The sequence below is a fragment of the Emydura macquarii genome, unplaced genomic scaffold, assembly GCF_026122565.2.
Source record: "Emydura macquarii macquarii isolate MOO-44397 ecotype Brisbane River unplaced genomic scaffold, CSIRO-AGI_Emac_v2 contig_1119, whole genome shotgun sequence".
In the NCBI taxonomy this organism is placed as follows: Eukaryota; Metazoa; Chordata; order Testudines; family Chelidae; genus Emydura; species Emydura macquarii.
This window is the reverse complement of record NW_027131256.1, coordinates 9,711,156-9,729,111: the sequence shown is the minus strand read 5'-3', so window position 1 is coordinate 9,729,111 and position 17,956 is coordinate 9,711,156. Positions and strand designations below refer to the sequence as shown.

Sequence of the window (17,956 nt, the reverse complement as noted above, 5' to 3'; positions counted from 1 at the left end):
AACCTCTCCCCTTTCCTTGCCACGGTGCAGAATGTGCTTTCAAGTAACCAACAGAGAAAAGATCCTCCCCACACTTGAATGTGAGGGTGACTAAGCACTGGAACAAACTACCAAGGGAACTGGTGGATTCTTCATCTCTTGATGTCTTCAATTCAAGACTGGATGCCTTTCTGGAAGATATGTTTAAACCAAACAAGTTATGGGGTTCAATACTGGGATAACTGGATGAAATTAAAGGGTCTGTGATATGCAGGAGGTCAGACTAGGTGATTGTGGGCTTAAGACCTAGGAAACTATGAATGCATAAACTTTCAAACGCTCATGGCAAAGATGATGTTAATGAAACTGCTTGTGTCAGTAAGAAATGTTCATCTGAGTAAAAGTTTGCATGATCAGACCTCAAAAGAGGATAATTTTATAGTCTCTACTTTTTACTATATGCCTCACAATAATACTTAGCCCTTACATCACTCCCGATCTTCAAAGATCCTTGAAAATGCTAACCAATAAATATTTTCTTGCAACAATCCTGCAAGATAGGTAGATAAATAGTATTACACTAATTTTTAACCCATGTAAAACTAGAGCCAGCCAGCCCAATTCCCCACTGCCTTCTGTAGTCATTTACACCTGTGCAAAGTGGGGGCTAAACAGTACCCTTCTGACTTGGTGGCATTTTACATCTGCTTCTCTCCCTTTGCACAGATGTAAATGACCATCCAGTCATATAGATGTACTAGGGAAAGGAGATAAAAAAAATGCAACACAACTTTACCCATTCCTCAAAATGAATTTCCCTTTTGGCAAATTCAAAAAATGTTCATTGTTGTGTGTGTGTAACGTTTTGGCCTCATCCCTCCTTTGTTCTCTGGGTGATGAATGGTGGGGAAAGCCCACAGTCCAGTGGCTCATAGGAGGTTATATAAACATGCAGAGTCATCACAACTGTGGAAATTGTTGTGGTGACAGTGTTAGGCTTTTGTATGTCACTTATTTCTTTAATAACCTTTCTATAACATAAGACCTTTGGTTCAAACTGTGCCTTCCATCACAAGTGACAATTTTGCTAATCTCACCCTATTCCCGCACATCACAAAACCACTACCTGAATGGCAGCCTTGGACCAGGACTAAAATAATAACGCTGCTGCAGGTAAGGATTAAGATGCATTAATAAAGCTGTCTGTTCTCCCTCCTGCATTTGTAAAGTTAATTCCTGACTCAAGCCTGTACCGCTGCTACCTCAAAGTAGGTAACAATTTATTTTGAAGGAGCAGTAAAAGGAAAGACATCCAACAAGTCAGCTGATTTTCTGCAGAAAAACCTCATACACTTGCAGTGTTAAGAACCACAAAATATTTCAGTGCAGTGGAAGGGTAATTAGAGGAAGAAATGACACACAGAAGCTTTTGTGATTACGTTAGTCAATAACTAAATTGTTAAAAATACTCTCTCACCCTACAGGGCATAAACCAAGACAAAAGTTCATTTTAAGGACATAGTGGAAAAAAAATACATGTGCATGCCAGAGAGCAAAAGCGTTGGCACCTCTAAAGTAGATCCGGAATGTTTCTGCACCTAGGTGCAATTCCAGTCAGTATACACACACTTCCAACAGCAAGATATGTAATTCCTCACTATCATACCAAAAATGCCATTGGGTGCTAAGGGAGACTGACAATGGTGGGGTATTTTGCAGTGCTACCTCTTGTGCAGTTTTGGCTGAGATTTTGTTTTCATTGGTGTAATGGACTATTTTTAATATTTTCAGATTTCTTGAGCAGCAGCAGCACTTGATATTCTCATACCGCTGTAGAAAAGGCTGCTGTTAGAGTGCTTTGTGGTCCCCCCCACACACACTCATTCATCCAACCAGGTTGCCCAGTTAAGGCCCAATCCTGCTCCCTTGACTTTAACAGGGGTTAGGAGAAGTACCTAAACTTTATTGCTTCAATATATTTCCTCTTAACAGCTTTCTTTTACATTCTCATCTGATTCTACACATATCTTCAAGTGAGAAACATCAATTGATATCTATGCCTTAATCCAGCCCCAAGGATAGGGGCAGAAGAGTATACATATAAATAGAAAAATACAATATTTAACACACAGAGTAGGAAGCTGTGTGTGTAAATAGATGATAGGCAGCTATACACATTGACATCATGTGTGTGCAAGTAATGTTCCGGTGATCAATTTGTCAGATACCTCTGCAATTTACATATCTGGAACAGCATCACCTGTCCAGCACTGTAACACTCTAAACCCCTAAACAGCTTAAAAAAGATGCTATTAAAAAAATATGTCAACTTGCCTCAGAAATCTTTCTTCCTTTGCCTTGCTCACACAATTACACTTGTTTAAGGCCCATACGTCTTTTCTATACATAAAAGTGTCCTAGCTTTAACTTATGATATCTCAGGACCCTACACGGATTAGAAAAAGAAGCTTCATACCACTGGATGTGAGGGAAGTGCTCTCTTTTCAGCTGACATCAGCGTTTGTTCTCAGGCCCGCAGTGCCACAAGATACTGGACTTGAAAGCACTAGTATTTACTCTAGATTTTTTTTTTAAAACACATCTATTAGATTAAATGTTCTCTCCTTCAGAGAAATTGGATTTATAGTAACTAAAGCACCTGGCTATCCAAGCACAGGGATACAGTATATATTTCCAAAACCAAAACTCCTTCCTAAATTAGTTTGACTGCAAGATGTATGCTACATAATGCTGTGACATGGTAGGAAGTTTTATCAGCATGAACGTGGGATGTCATTTTTACATACTTGTTAATTTTTACACAACTGTACTTTAATAAGAAATACAAAACCACTCTGAAAAGCCTCAAAGTTCCCTTTAGTGCTGTATGTTACATTTCCAATCTTGCCATCTCCTCAGGAGAAATAAAAGGAAAAAGTGAAAAACATAACCGGATTCAAAACAAACCCATTACCAGCTGGAAGAGAGAAGTGCAGCCATTTGCATAATGTCCCCCTTAGGTCTGAAGCTGCTTGGTTCTACCAAATATAAAGAGCCAGCCACAGAAAGGAATCCTGGGAAAAACAATTTAGTGTTGCCAGCTCTCATGTTATTCATGTTTTCGTAAAGCCTCAGAACTGGAATCAAGAGATTGAATGAGAATCTCCGGTCTCTTTTCAAAATAAAAAAGTAAGTTTGTAGCCTTTGTGGTCACGGAGAAAAGTTTGAATATGTGACTTGACAGCATAGTAAGTTCAGAAAGCAAAACCAGAAACAAGAAGGCAAAAAAACAAAAACAAACAAAAACAAAAAAACAAAAAACACAAAACAATAAATCCCATTTGAAAAGGAAAACCTCATCTTTTTTATACTATATTTTAAGCTCTCATGTACCATAAAATATAATACAAGTAACAGTAATCACTGGGATTTATGGTACTTAATATATTTTCAATAAAGTACTTAATTGTAGAGTTGCAAGTTTGATTAAATTATTCTCAGGATTTAGAATTCTAAGTGATCACCTCCTTCTTTTGTCTTGTCTATGCTATATACTGCCTGCTGTCTTGTGTGTTACTTAATTCTTTTAAGACACAGATTGTATAAAGGACATTATATAATGTAAGGGCCTGCTCCTCCAATTCTTACTCCCATGAGTGACCCTCACATGAGCAGTCCCACTGAAGTGAAGTTGATGTATTTATGTGCAAAATACTTAGCATTTATAAAGTAAAGTAATCTACATGTGCAACATGCTGTGTAGCCATTAGTTGATTAATTCCCCCGATGCTTCAGTGAAATAACTGAGTAAGTACCATTATACCCATTTTTCACATAGGGAAACAGAGGCAGAAAGCTTAAAGGCTAGATCCACAAAGAGGACAGACTCAGGGCTTGTCTACACTTACCTCGGAGATTCGGCAGCAGTCAACCGGAGTTACACAAACGATGCAAAAAACTTGCGTAACTCCTGTTGACTTCTGTGCTTCTGTTCTGCGGGCCGTCTTCACTGCACTGCACTGACAGGAACCGCATTCCCATCGACGCAGCGCTACACCACTTGAGAAGGTGGTCTTAATACATCGATTTCTGGATTGACTGAGTGGGTCTTCACTGACCGATCTGACGGTGGCGAATTTGCCACCGTCAGTGAAGACATAGCCTCAGTGTTACAATGCTTAACTTATAGGCACCCTGACACCTAGTGGAATTCATGGCCCTGAGTTAGGGGCCTAGGCTCCTTATACAATGCATGGGGAGAGTTAGGCAGCTAAGAATGAGAATCACAAAAGCCAGCACCCGTTGAGTTCCTGGGGGTGCCTAAACTAGACAGCAGGAAATGCTGAGGGGTGAAGTGGGGCCTAACCCCTGCCCCTCAAAAAGAATTAGGCACCTACCAGGAAATGCCCCGCTTTGCTGGGGATTCACAATTGTGAATCCTTTCCTGGAGTTAGGTGTCTAAGCTAGATCAGCCCTTTCTCACAAAAAATGACTATAGTGGTAGTTCTGGTCCCTTGCACCCAATAATCCAACAGTTAAAGTTCTCACATGAGATGCCAGGTTCAAATCCCCACTCTCTATCTGAGGTGGAGAGAGACTTGAATACAGGGTCTCCCACATCCTTCCTACGTACCTAATTACTGGGCTATAGAGTATTTAGGAGTCTGGCTCTCTCAAACCCTCCTATAGAAGCAATTCCACTTTGCACTGAAATACTTAAATAGAAATTGGAGCAGGGACTGCAACCTGGGTTGCCAAAGAGAATGTCCTAACGACTTGGGCTACAGAGTCAGCCACATTCTCACTCTAGGTCAATGACTACTTATGAATTCTCTAAAAAGTGGAACAATTGCAACAGAAGAGACTGAGCTAGACCCACACTAGAATACCTTATAGCCTGGTAGTTAGTGCATTCCTCTGGGAGACCTGGATTAAGTCCCTACTCCATATGAGGCAAATGAGGATTTATACCCAGGTTTCCCACAACTTGGGATGTGTCCTAACCACTGGGCTAGTCAGTAGACTGGAACTGCCTCCTGCAGATGCACTTTGTGTGTGGCCTGATCTGGTAGGTATGCTCTGAGATCACCTACCACATTGGACCCTACAGGCAAGATAGGCATGGGAACGCCTAGTTTGAGGATCCAACCATGGCTTAAGTGCGAGCTAGATGCCAGGTGTCAGGACTGAAGCAGCTTTGTGCATGCCCACCAGCAGAAGTTTAGGCACCTAGCGAATTTAGAGATTTACCAGTTCCATAATACATTTTATCTTCAAGACACTCTGCAAAAGATCAATCCTTCAGCCTACCACCTTTGCAAGACAAGTACACTGAGTAAGTGTTATCCCCGGTTTGCAGATGGGGAAACAGACCAAAAAGTTCAAGTGATTTTCTTAAGGGCCACAGAGTCAGAAACTCCTTAATTCTCAGATGATGAGACCCCATATCTGAATAACACTGGAAAATAAGTTCTCTCACACACACACACACACACACACACACACACACACACACACACACACACACACACACACACACACACACACACACACACACACACACACACACACACACACACACACACACGGTAAGAACAAAATAAAACAAAACGGAAGATAAAGTTAGGACTACCTAGCTCCAAAGTTAACAATGCATCTCTCCTACGAGAGAAAGCCCATCTATACATGATAGATGAAATATGGCCATTTGCCCAATGTTTTTATTTCTGAACAGAACGATTCAAAATGGTGCTGGTGACAGCTCTGTTCTCTCAGTGATTACCTCGGTCATTCACTGAACACTGCTCTGTACATGATTAGTAGTAATACTTGCTGTATAGTAGTGCTAGAAGCTTTATATGCAAGAATGAAATCGAGACCCATGCCCCTGAAAGTGTATACTCTTAAGAAAAGTTGTTCCCACATACTGGTTGCTTTTTTTTTTTTTTTTTTTAAACTTAAGAGAATGTTGCATTTACCTAATGCAAGAAAGATAACTCTGTGGGAAAACACAAAAAAAGAGCAATTAAAAGGAGTCTTTGGGAAAGAGAAAAAAACATCAAAAGAAGAATGAAATAAGATACACTAGCATTGTGTTTTTCCACTCTTATTCTGATGTGTTAAGAATGTGCTTGAATCCTGAAATCCAGTAATGGCACATATACTCATATAAACTATGCTTTATATTTTTCATGTTGAAAAACTCAGATCCTTTGGCTAATTTCAGATGTTAAGTCAGAAGTCCAGTCTTCCCTTCCACCTAGTATCACTTATCTTATATTATTTCAACAGCAGTGCTTATTTCTTAATGCTGTTCCATAAAATAGTTAATCCAGACTTGACCTTGTAAAAACTGACCTCCTTAAATCCTGCTTCTGGCAGGATGTGATTGGTGGCAAACTGATCCCACAGACATTGGGGCATTAATGATTTACTTTGGGTTTCCAAGGAATTGCTGCAAATAGGGATTTTCTTTTTTCAATAGCCAGTCAAGAGGAAGGTAATATGAATACCTCTGCTGGTCTCTGTGCCAATCTTATTCACACAGCAGCTCTAAACATGAAACAAGAACAATTACGAGACAGAATGCTTGGGAGGGAGACACTGCAAATCACTCATTATGCCACCATGCTGAACATCTGACACTCTTTGTGAGCCACCCAGTGATTTTTGTGCTCCAATTTATCAGATCAATCCTGAGAGCACACATAACTCCCGCTGAGGCCAGCTAAAATAAAAACAACTAAAAAGCAAACTACCCTTAACTTTATGCAATATGGATCTCATGGATTACTGCTTGCTTCATCTTTGCTAATAATTAATATATTCTAAAGATTTTTCTTATCTGTATTCACATGCTAGAGCCTCTAAAATATCCATGAAAGTTTTGTAAAACTCAATCTAAAATTCTAATGCCTACGTTTTAACTTGGGTCCCTAAAATGAGGCACTGAAATCTACATTAGGCACTGAAATAAGCAGCCTGATTTTTAGAGGTGCTCTCTCTGAAGATCCTGGGAGCTATAAGTGCTCAGCACCTCTTAAAATAGATACTTTATGTATCACTTATATAGATGTCTATATATTATTTTAGGCAACAACATTTGAAAATTTTGGCCAAAGCTCTTTGGTTTAGGTCTTAGGATCTGTGACGGGGTGGAATACATCTGGAGGCCTTGCGGCCCTTCCTCACCCCATCCCAGAAAAAAGCAAAGGACAAGTCCTCCAGGCAGCCTAGAGTGGCTGCAGAGGAAGCGGCCAATCAGAAGGGCTGCTGGAGTGGCCAATCAGGGGTCAGAAGGGCCATACAAAAGGAAGCAGCAGAGAAAAAACAGTCAGTTGCTGCCTGGAGCTGGAAGAAGAAAAGACTGGGTTCCTGGCTGTTTGGAAGAGCATCAGGACCAAGGACAGCTCATTGCAGACAGGACTGAGCCCAGGGAACACTGATGAAGACTGAGGAAGCAAAAAAGGAGCTCCTGGCTGGGCACGGGGCTGAGCAAGGACTAAGCCCAGAGCCTAGCCAGATCAGCAAAAGATACCATGATGGGCCCTGTTGGTCTGATTAGATACTGAGCCCAGGACATGAACCAAAAGGACATACCAACAAAGGGTCCTGTGATGGACCCTTTTGAACTGTTAGAGGAGAGTAGCGTCTCCTGGGAGGAAGCTTTGGGGGGCAGTAAAGACTGTGTACCCCGGAAGGGGTTTTTGTTGGTTCCACCTACACACAGTGAGTATAGTTGTGCCTGGAGGGCTGAGTCACTGAAAGACCCATTGAAGAAACCATGGACCAGGGTGGGTGCTTGTGAAAGGTGGGTGCCACCCCCTGTTCCAGACAAAGAAAACATCAGGCTCACACCTAACCAGAAGGGGACACTCATAAGAGGTGGGTGCTGCCCTGTTCCAAACTGAGAAATTGCAGGTGCACAGTTGGCCAAAGAAGGGCGCTCATAAGAGGCAGCTGCCAACCCCGTTACAGGATCTTATTAAAGAAGTTCATATACATGAAGCAGGCAAACTGCCATTGTGTGGGCTGTGGAATAGCCCAGTCTCAGACAGACAAAAGGAACATCTGCATGCATAAAAGAATACAATATTCAGAGATTCAGCATTAGCTTGAAGTTGCTCAGTGGCATTCACCTGATGACTGGCAAATTTCTATGCATGTGCAATTGATTTTTTTTAAAGTTACAGTTCACTATACTATTTTTAAAAAAACCCTCTAGTTTTGGTCATCTCACTAAGTAGGCTAAAAATTCAGCAATACTTATTATATTTCAGTGATCACCCAAAACATCGCAGTTTTTCTAACCTAAATGTAATGTTTTGATGTATTTCTGTAGAATGATAGTACATTTTCATAAAGGCTACTACAGAAAAAATGGTCACAATTCTCTTCGTACATCATTTAATTGAGTTTTAAATACCCTCCTTCCCTTCTCTAGCACTGGTACCTTCTGATTATTCTTTTTTAAGGAGCCATATTTCAAGACCACTGAACTCCCCTTACATTTTTTAGCCTACAGGGATTTTTTTTAAACCTAGGCTATATTTTATGCTTATATCTGTAATTTATGACACTTTGGAACAGCACTGATTAAACTTAGTAACAAAAATACAACTGATCACAGCTAGTGGATACAAGGAGTCTCACTCTACACTGGGAAACCTTTTTTTTCCTGAGTTGAGATTCATGAAGGTTCAGAACCTTTGAGTTTCAATTTGATTTGCATGTTCAGACCCCAAAACTCTAAAAAGAGACCATATGAAACTGCAGACAGCCACAAGTTATTTAGAAAAGGAGCCCAGGTTAACTTGAAAGGTTTATGTACCTTTCCATGCCCCTAACCTGAGTTTTGAGTTTATAATGTAGCACAAATATCAGAGTTTTTCCTGATTATGGACTACATTGCAAACCCTGCCAACATCAGTCGTAATACCTCAGAGAAACGTATTAAAACATACTAATTAGAGAGAGACCACTTAGTGCTCAGTAAAATAAATTGTGTGTGTTCCAGCGCCATGGTTTTTATTATTAGGGACACTTACAAGAAAACAGATTTTTTATTTTATTTTAAAAGCTTGTCTGGTACTGATTTTTCACTTGCAATAACAGGCCCTATTAACACCAACCTCCATTTTTGTGTTAGCAATCAATCACCTGATTGTGCCCACATATGTCCAGTCAGAGTTGCCAACTCTATCAGGACCTAAATTTTCAAAAAAGAGTGATTTTTTTTGATGTCTCCATTTCCAAGGACCCAGCTTGAGACACCTTAGAGGGCCCTGATTTTTCTGAAAACACTTTAAGGTGTTTCAAATAGGACACCCAGAATTACTAGTCACTTTTGAAAATTTATGCCTTGATGTCTAAATGCCATCTCCTGCAACTGTAATTGATTATGAGTTCAAAATTGTAGACTACATACATTAAGGCCCTTATTAAAAAATTGAGACCTAACACTTTTTTTAAAAAAAAATTGGGCATAGTTTTCCTTTTTGTGTCATCACAATTGATTTCTTTGGAAATTACAGCTCTGCAAAATCTTGAATAAGCTGAAAGATCTAAAATCTTTAGACTATAGAATCTGATTTTCCTGATTTAAACTGCAGGAAGTGAAATACAGAAGATCTACAGTATTCAAGCAAATTGTCTCTAAACAGGGTGTTTAAGATGTTTTTCCATAAGACATCAACAGGTGGATTTTTAAATGAAAGCCAAGTATGAAAATAACGTCTACTCTAAGTAATGCAATTCCAAGTCAAGAGAGGAAAAGTGAGCCAGTTAAATTATCTGAATTGGCATGTAAAAAATATAACTCCCATACAAAGGGTAGATAGAGAAATGAAACACCTCAAAGACCTTCGTGACTAAATTAAATGTCAGATTCCTAAATCCCAGGACAGAGAATGAAATGGAGTATACATGAATTCAAACATCACCATTCAATGGGACTTCTGTAGTCACTATCTCTGGATCCGCCTTAGACGTCCAGTAGACAGGGAGCATCTGGAAAAGCTCCGATGAGAAGACTTGATGCCTTGACAACTTTGGATGACAGCCTACATAAATGGAGAGGGAAGAAAGGAAGGCATTGTCTCAACTACAGTCCTGCTTTTCTGTTCACGCCTAGAAGCCCAAATTTACAATTGTAAAGCACTTTCTCTGGGCACTGAATAGAAATCATGTTGAAAAACATGTTTAATATTTTCTGCATTCATTGTTCTAGGATAAATTGTTTTCAGTTTACACCTTTTTCCCCCTGAAAGCTCTAAAATTGAACATTGCTGCAGTGATACACGTGCATACATACACACCCCAGTTCTCAACTCTTAATCTAATGATATCACTTCCTTTTGTTGTTTATAAGCCTAAAGAGAGCTCAGAAATGTTCTGGATTCATAAAATGGATTTATTAAAAATAACATATATAGACAAAATAATCAGGAAATCAATAACATGACAAATAAAGACAGATTTTAACAGAGGTGGGAGTAATTGATTAGCTTCCATCTGATTATGTTGTTTACATTCTTTGTGTTTTTCCAATTATTTTAAAACTTCAGAGATTTTTATTATGCACATCTGCAAAATCAGTGTCAGTTCCAGATTCACATTTTGGTGACGAACCAAGCTGGCTTCAGTTCTCCCAATAGGAGGCCTGTTCTCACCAGACAAACAAATTGAGGTGACCTAATACCCATAGGATTTAATTGATGGATATATGGCATTTATTCGCTTTCGACATGCTGTTTACACCGCTAATGAAATAAAAATATTTCAAGACACCACTCACAAATTGAAGATGACAGAAGAATACAGGTGAATTGGGCATTCATAATTTAAAAACAAACAAGAAAACATAGATAAATCCCAGAAAATCTTGCCCAAAGGGATCTTTTAAGGAAGGTCTTCATTTGAAAGGTTTTGGTTGAATGCTGGAATTGAGATTTGGGGATTTTTTTTTTTTTTGTTGTTCATTCAGACTGAATTCATGGGAGTTAGTCATACAGAAAACACCAAAAATAAACACACAGTCAAAAAAACAAACATTGTTACCTGGTTAGATCTTCTAATAAAAAAAACAAAGGAAATTGAAATCTGATCATCATCATCACCATCCAAAAAATAAGGAAATCAGCTCCTTGAAAAATATGGCATATATGGCCTTTTTTTGTGTGTATATATACTGAACAGGTTTAAAAAGAAGGGTTTACTTAAAACTTGAAATTAAATGTAAAGATGGATTCAAAGTTGATGTGTATCTTTTATGTGGTAGTAAAAACTAAATTATTATGGAAAGTATAATCAAAATCAGCTAAGCAAAATTCTAGAACTAAATAAAGAAAATAAATATGAATGGTTCACAGAAGCAACACAGGTATTGTATTTTTTAAAAGAAACTAGGGCCTGATTCAGCTCCTACTGAAGTCATTCTTGCTCTCTGGCCCAATGACTGTTCCACGGTAGATCAATACTTAAACAGTCATTGAGTGGGGGAGGAAGAGAGAGACTGACTGATTTGGTATTGCAGGGGTTAGGGCATAAACTTGGGAAATGGGAGACCCTGCATCTAGTCCCTCTGCTTTAATCACTCATTATTTATCCACAGTAGAACAGCTTCCACAGGAGAGACTGAGGGAGTCCCACACCAGAATATTCCATAGCTCAGTGGTTAGAGCACATTTCTAAGGGGTGGGAGACCCCTATTGAAATCCCATCTTCCCCTCAGGCTGAGGAGGGAATTGAACCTGGATCTCCCACATCCCAGATGAGTGCTCTGATCGCTTGGATAAAAGTGATAAAGTGGGCACTTCTACCTCCTTCTCCAGCCACACCTTAAATGGGATCCATTATGGTGGGTGGCCTCTGAGCAGGTCTACTGGATCAGGTCTTGCATGTGACTTGGGTGGATGAGCACCTATCTTCTCTGGATTTGTGAATTGGTATAGGGTTTAGGTGGGAGATAGGTGTCCAGATACATAGAGGGAGGCATCAGGGCGCATGCCCAGAGACAGAAACTTAGGCATGAAGGGAATTTTTACCCTGAAAATGTAGGTGTCGAGTGAGTTTAGGCACCTACAGGGTTTGGCGGGAGTTTTGTGGATCATTGTAGAGCCTAAAACTGGGACTTAGGTGCCTAAGTATCTTTATGGGTTCTACCCTAAATCCTGGTCCTGCCACTGACTTGCTGAGAGACTTAGAGCAAGTTACTACCTCTATGTCTCTGTTTTCCCAGTTGTAAAATGGGATTAACAACAGTTACCAGCACCTACCCCATAAAATCTTGTGAGGATTAACTAATGCTGTAAATGGTTAGGGCTGGTCTACACTGCAGCTTATGTCAATATAATTTATATCGCTCAGGGGTGTGAATAAACCATCCCTTTGCTATGTTCAACTTTTCAATGGAGAATACAGAAGTCATTTCATTGTCTACAGCTGTTTTTCCTCACCATGTTTCCCACCGTGACAGATACCCACATCCAGCACTTTCTAAACCCAATTTGGAGAGCAATGTTAACTGCTAATACTTTTTTCAATAGGCTTTTTCCAAATAATATGGAACTCCGCCTCAAAGCTATTTATAATCATTGTAGGCCACATTCTGAGTAGGTACAGTTTTGCTCCTTGAGTAATCTCACTGGGATAAACAATTGGCATCCTTTCGTTTGTGAGAGATGGTGAAACTTGCAGCCTATGATGTAGATGGTTTGCAATGTCTCATGTGACTAAATAGTCCAATCCAAGATTTGCATAATCTTTGGCGGTTAGTGCAAGTGTGTGTGTCTTGGTTGGGAGCTGCTTGCTTACAAGTTCTCTTCTCTTCAAGCTGTAGGAGCCAGCTCCTGTCACAGACTTTGATGCCCTAATGGAGACGATGGTGCCACTTGTTACGATCACTTGCCAAGGTTTCCCATTGGTCAGGCTCAATTCCAAATTCCTTCATATTTTGCTTGTACATGTCTTTATAGTGAAGCTTGGGATGTCCTGTTGTTCTTGTTTCCTCTGATACCTCAGGACATGCTATGTGGGGAGCTATGCATCCATCCTCCAGCTTGCTCGGTTAGCAGCCAGCGCAGTCATTTTTGCTTGAGCAGGGCTTTCACATTTGGTACATTTGCCCTTTGAAAAACCTCTGCATTGGTAACTTTATCTTGCCAATTGATGTTGAGTATATGGCATAATCAGCGTAAATTGTTTGGTGGGGAAACATGGACAAGAGAATACTGAGGATGCAAACTTGGTACACTAGCAATTTGGTCTTGATGGTAAGCTTTGAGTTGTTCCATGCTCTTTTAGTCAGTCTACTAAAGGAAGTGGCATCCTTTCCATTGTGAACATTTAGTTCATCATCCAGTGAGAGGTTGGTAGTCACTGTAGAATCTAAATAGCTGAACTTTAGAACTACTTCTAGATGATTTGCATTTAAAGTGATTAAAGGATCTTATGGAGCTTCTGTCCTAATACAACCATTTTCTTAATGTTGATGGTGAGAGCAAATGCCCAACAAGCACTTGAAAGGCAGTCCATGAGTTCTGGTAGTAGTTCTTCATTGTGGGCTATAAGGGCAGCATCATCAGCAAATAGAAGTTCTCTGATTAGCACCTTTTTTACTTTAATCTTTGCCCTAAGTCATGACAGAGTGACAAGTTTCCCATCTGATTTTGTGTGGAGATGTACTCCATCTTTCACATCCTTAAACACACAGTTCAGGAATACTAAGAAGATTTCAAAGAGTGTAGGGGCAAAAACATATCCTTGCTTCACTCCACTTTTCATCACAAAGCTGTCCAAAATAGACCTATCAAACTGGACGTTTGCTCTCATGTTGTCATGAAATGAATGTATAAGACATAACAAGGTTGATGGACATCCTATCTTTTCTAGGATTGCAAATAGACCTGCTCTGCTGACTGTGTCAGATGCTTTGGTTAGGTCCACAAAGGTAATGTACAATGGTCAGTTTTGCTCTCTGTACTTTTCTTGAAGTTGATGCAGAGAAACTATCATGTCTATAGTTGATCTCCCAGACCTGAATCTGCACTGTGATTCAGGGTTGTTAGCATACTAAGATGACTTTTGCAAAAGCTTTTTCTGATAGACTTAGTAGCAAGATACCCCTGTAGTTGTTAGTCACCCTTTTCACCTTTGTTTTTATACAGAGTGATGATACTTGCATCTCACATCTCTTGTAGCACTTCACCCCCTTTCCAGCATTTTCGCAACGGAGAGATTTGGTAGTAGGCTTTCCTTCCCACACTTAAGAATTTCTGCTGAGATGCCATCTTTTCCAGAAGCATTGCCACTTTCAATGGCTTAGCTCTTCTACAGTGGTCTCCACATCTAACTCTGGCATGACCTGTAGAGTTGGTATTTGATCCAGTAATTCACTGGTGAGGTTCCTTTCTTGTGCATATAGTTTTGAATATTGTTCAAGCCAACAAGACAGCTGCTTACTTTTATATGCAATAATTTGACCACTTTGTGATTTAAGAGGGGCAACCTTATTGACAGTTGGGCCTAGAACTTTCTTCAGGCCATCATACATGACTTTGAGATTTCCTCTCTCTCTCTTCACAGAGCTTGCTTCTGTAATGATTTGCACAGCATCTACTTGCTCACTGTCCTGCAGCTTTTGCACATCAAAATCTCATTTTGGTGCTCTCTGTTGGCTTTTTATTGTCTTCCAGATAGGCTGTGTTTCTAGTGTTAATAAAAGGGAATAGTTCCATTTCATTTTCTTCAAACCAATCCATTTTTTGATGATCTCTTTTCTCCAAATGTAGCTAAAACAGTTTCACGGATTGTTGTTCTTAAATCTTCCCAAAATTCCTCCGCCTTCTCTGGTAGTGACGTTCCATGCATGCTGAGTTCAAAAGCCTTCACAACTCCTGGCATTTCCTCCGATTTTTGATGTTAGTAGCGTTGATTCTGGACTTGCTTCCAAGTTTTACTCTATATAGTTTCTTAGCTGTAATCTTCACTTTGCCAATGATTCAAGAGTGGTCAGTGTTACAATCAGCACTGTGAAACATGCGAGTGTTCAGCACTGAGGGTAGGTCTTTCCTCCTGATGATGATATGACAAGGTCTAATTGTTGCCAGTGTCCTGATCATGGATGTTGTCATGGTGCTTTGACTATTTTTTCCTGCAAAATATAAATTGGTAATACACATTTGGTTTTGAGCACAGACTGTAAGAAGTTGTTGACCGCTCTCATTCATCTTGCCAATGCCAAAATGATCTAGGCAATCTGGCCATGAGTTGTTATCTGCGCCGACTTTTGCATTAAAGTCGCCAATGAGGAAAAGTTGCTCAGTTGATGGTATTCTTTTGACAACTTGATACAAAGTCCTAAAATGTAGTCTTCTCCTCAGGGCTAGATTTGAATGTTGGTGCATAAGCACAAAAATGTTCACAAAGCCAATAATCATCTGAAATTTTTAAGTGAGATAATGCACTTTGACTTCCCAATGGGTGTTTCTAGGGGCCTTACCCACTTATTTCTCACAGCAAAACTGACACCATGCAGCAGATTTTCTTCACAGCTTTTATCCTGCCAAAAGAAGGTATAATGGACCTCTTGGACAAAATCAGCATCTGCAAGTCTTGTTTCTTGAAGTGCTGCAATGTCAACATTAAGTTTGCTCAGCTCATAGTCTAGCAAAGCTGACTTCCACATGCTGCTTGTGTATTGTAGGTGGTCATCGTCTGTCAATCCTGGGCACATCGTCCTAACATTCCAGCTTCCAAGCCGGAAAGTTCTTAGTTTCTTATTTTTTCCAGTTGCCATCTTCCATGTTGTGTCCATGCTGCCAGCAAGGATGGAGTGTCCTCTCCATGAAACATGGCTGCAATAGTCTGGGCAGTTAATATGGAGGCACTGCTTTGCCCAATGTGTCAGTCTCCCCTTTGGCTTCACTGGTTTAGACTAAAGGAAGGAGAGAAGTCGATACATTTGGAACCAGCTATGCTGCAGGAGTTGCCAGTGCAGAGGAGACCTTCCATCTGCCTGCCTTTGGGGCTCCACTCCTAGATTGGTTATCAGCCATAGGCTGAACGGCCCACTCTGTCCTGTGTGGATGCTGTTGGCAAACACACTAAGTGAATTTGCTCATCTGGCTTTTGATGGCCTTTCCTTCATCAGAGATTCCATTACCTCCCTCAGGCACTCATCCACCCAAAGCCATTGGTACTTCCTGGGGGTTCTGGGTTAATTAACTACCGCACAGCACTCAGCGTTGACCAATACAGGTTGTATTGCTTATGATCAGAGCAGTAGCAGGTTCTCAGTTCTAACCTGACCTGCCAGTGTGGGATAAATAGCATTACTCATGAAAGGTAAAGGTGAAACTACAGATGTTAAAGATAAAAAAACAGCTATGAGGTCATCTAGGCCAGTACATTGCAACTAAGTACAGTACTTTCTAGTGCTATTTTTATGTCTCAAGCCATCAGGCTTCCACTATTTTCCGTGGAAGACTTTATTTAATAAATCTCACAGTCAGAATTGTTTTCATAATATTGAGCATACCTATTCTTTTTTCTTAATTACTGATTATGCCTTTTATCCCATCCAACTATTTCTTTCCATTCTTAGTTTTCCTAAGTAGTTGCACATATTTATCATGGCCTGCCTGATTTCATTTGTTGCTAAGTCAAACACGTATTTAGATCTAATAATCTTTCAGCGTCTTTTTGTTGCTCCTCTATGACCTCCCTAAAATTCACCTTCAGATTTCTAGTAGACAGAACTCACTGTAGTATTCTAGGTATGATCTTACCTACGCCACACAGAGAGATCCTACCACCTTTTTTCTTGGCAACATAATGCTTCATGGTTGCTTTATAACAAGCTATGAGAGTTAGATGAGAGTACAGATCATATTAAATTAGGTAATAAAGCAGATGTCTTGGACTTAGATGCAGGAGTCCTCTGAGTTTTCTGACCAAATTCCTTTAAGGCATATGTTCTTTTTAAAATGTCATGGCCTTGGTACCAATAGATGCTAAATGCACTCCAGTCCAAAGAAACATCTCAGAATTTTATCAACAGATATTAAAAAAATCCAGTCCAAATAAACACTTTAGTATGAAAAGCCAATGGAGTCAGTCAGTACTTGTTAAAAGATGGCTGGTTTGAAGCATGGTTTGAATTGGGCAAGTTACAGTTGTGCCCAATATCACTATTAACAAACACAGTTGTAAGCACAGTTTCCCTAAGTTATCTATTTGTCAGAGGGATTTATTTAAAACATTATAGACTTTTCCTTGATAATTTACAGAACAATGTTTTCACCTGGTATCATTCTGAGGTGTTGACACAAAGCAGAGAACTATTTCAAACAGCGTGGCAAGCTCTATTGCAGACAGGGCAACAATTGCCTCTGTCTCACTCTACAAAGAAGTCTGCTAATGCAAGTTTACTTGAAACCCAGCAACAGAACAAACCTTCAGCTCTGGTTTTTTTTAAAACATTCTTTCAGTAGTTTATCCTGGGTTTTGCACAGCCTTTTCAGAATTAAGCATCCCACCAGACTGCTGCCGGTGAAGACTGCTTAATTCCTGACTAAAGGAGAAGTCTTGTTGTTTAAATAAAGTAACTACTGTAGTAGACTTGCTGATATGTTAAGAGTATTACAGGATCTAAGATAGACTTGGGAGGAAAATACTGTACAGGAAGAAAAATTAAACAGTGTACTATTGAAACACAGAGGACATCATTACACACGTGATGTGACTACATCAGATACGAGTAGGAGTAGGGGGATTTAAGTGGGTTACCTTCACAGCAATGTAATGTGTTCTAATGAAATTATACTGGGCAGTAATGCTAATTTTTACAGCTCTCTTTAATGGGTTAAACAAGGTTCCTTTTTTGGCCTGATTGTGCCCTGCTTTCTGGTTGGGCTAAGGGAAGGGAAACCACAAGGCACCTTCACCCTCTTGCACAGAAGGCCAGGCACCATACTGT

The 17,956-nt window shown here is 39.9% G+C and overlaps 1 long non-coding RNA gene across 1 annotated transcript in view; it reads right to left on the bottom strand.

The window, feature by feature from the left end:
- Positions 1 to 17,956, bottom strand: part of LOC137151749 (uncharacterized) — an 83,724-nt gene that overhangs the window by 19,495 nt on the left and 46,273 nt on the right. The window contains exon 3 of the long non-coding RNA XR_010919350.1: positions 9,921 to 10,040. This is a non-coding gene — a long non-coding RNA (uncharacterized lncRNA). The remainder of the gene's footprint in view (positions 1 to 9,920; positions 10,041 to 17,956) is intronic.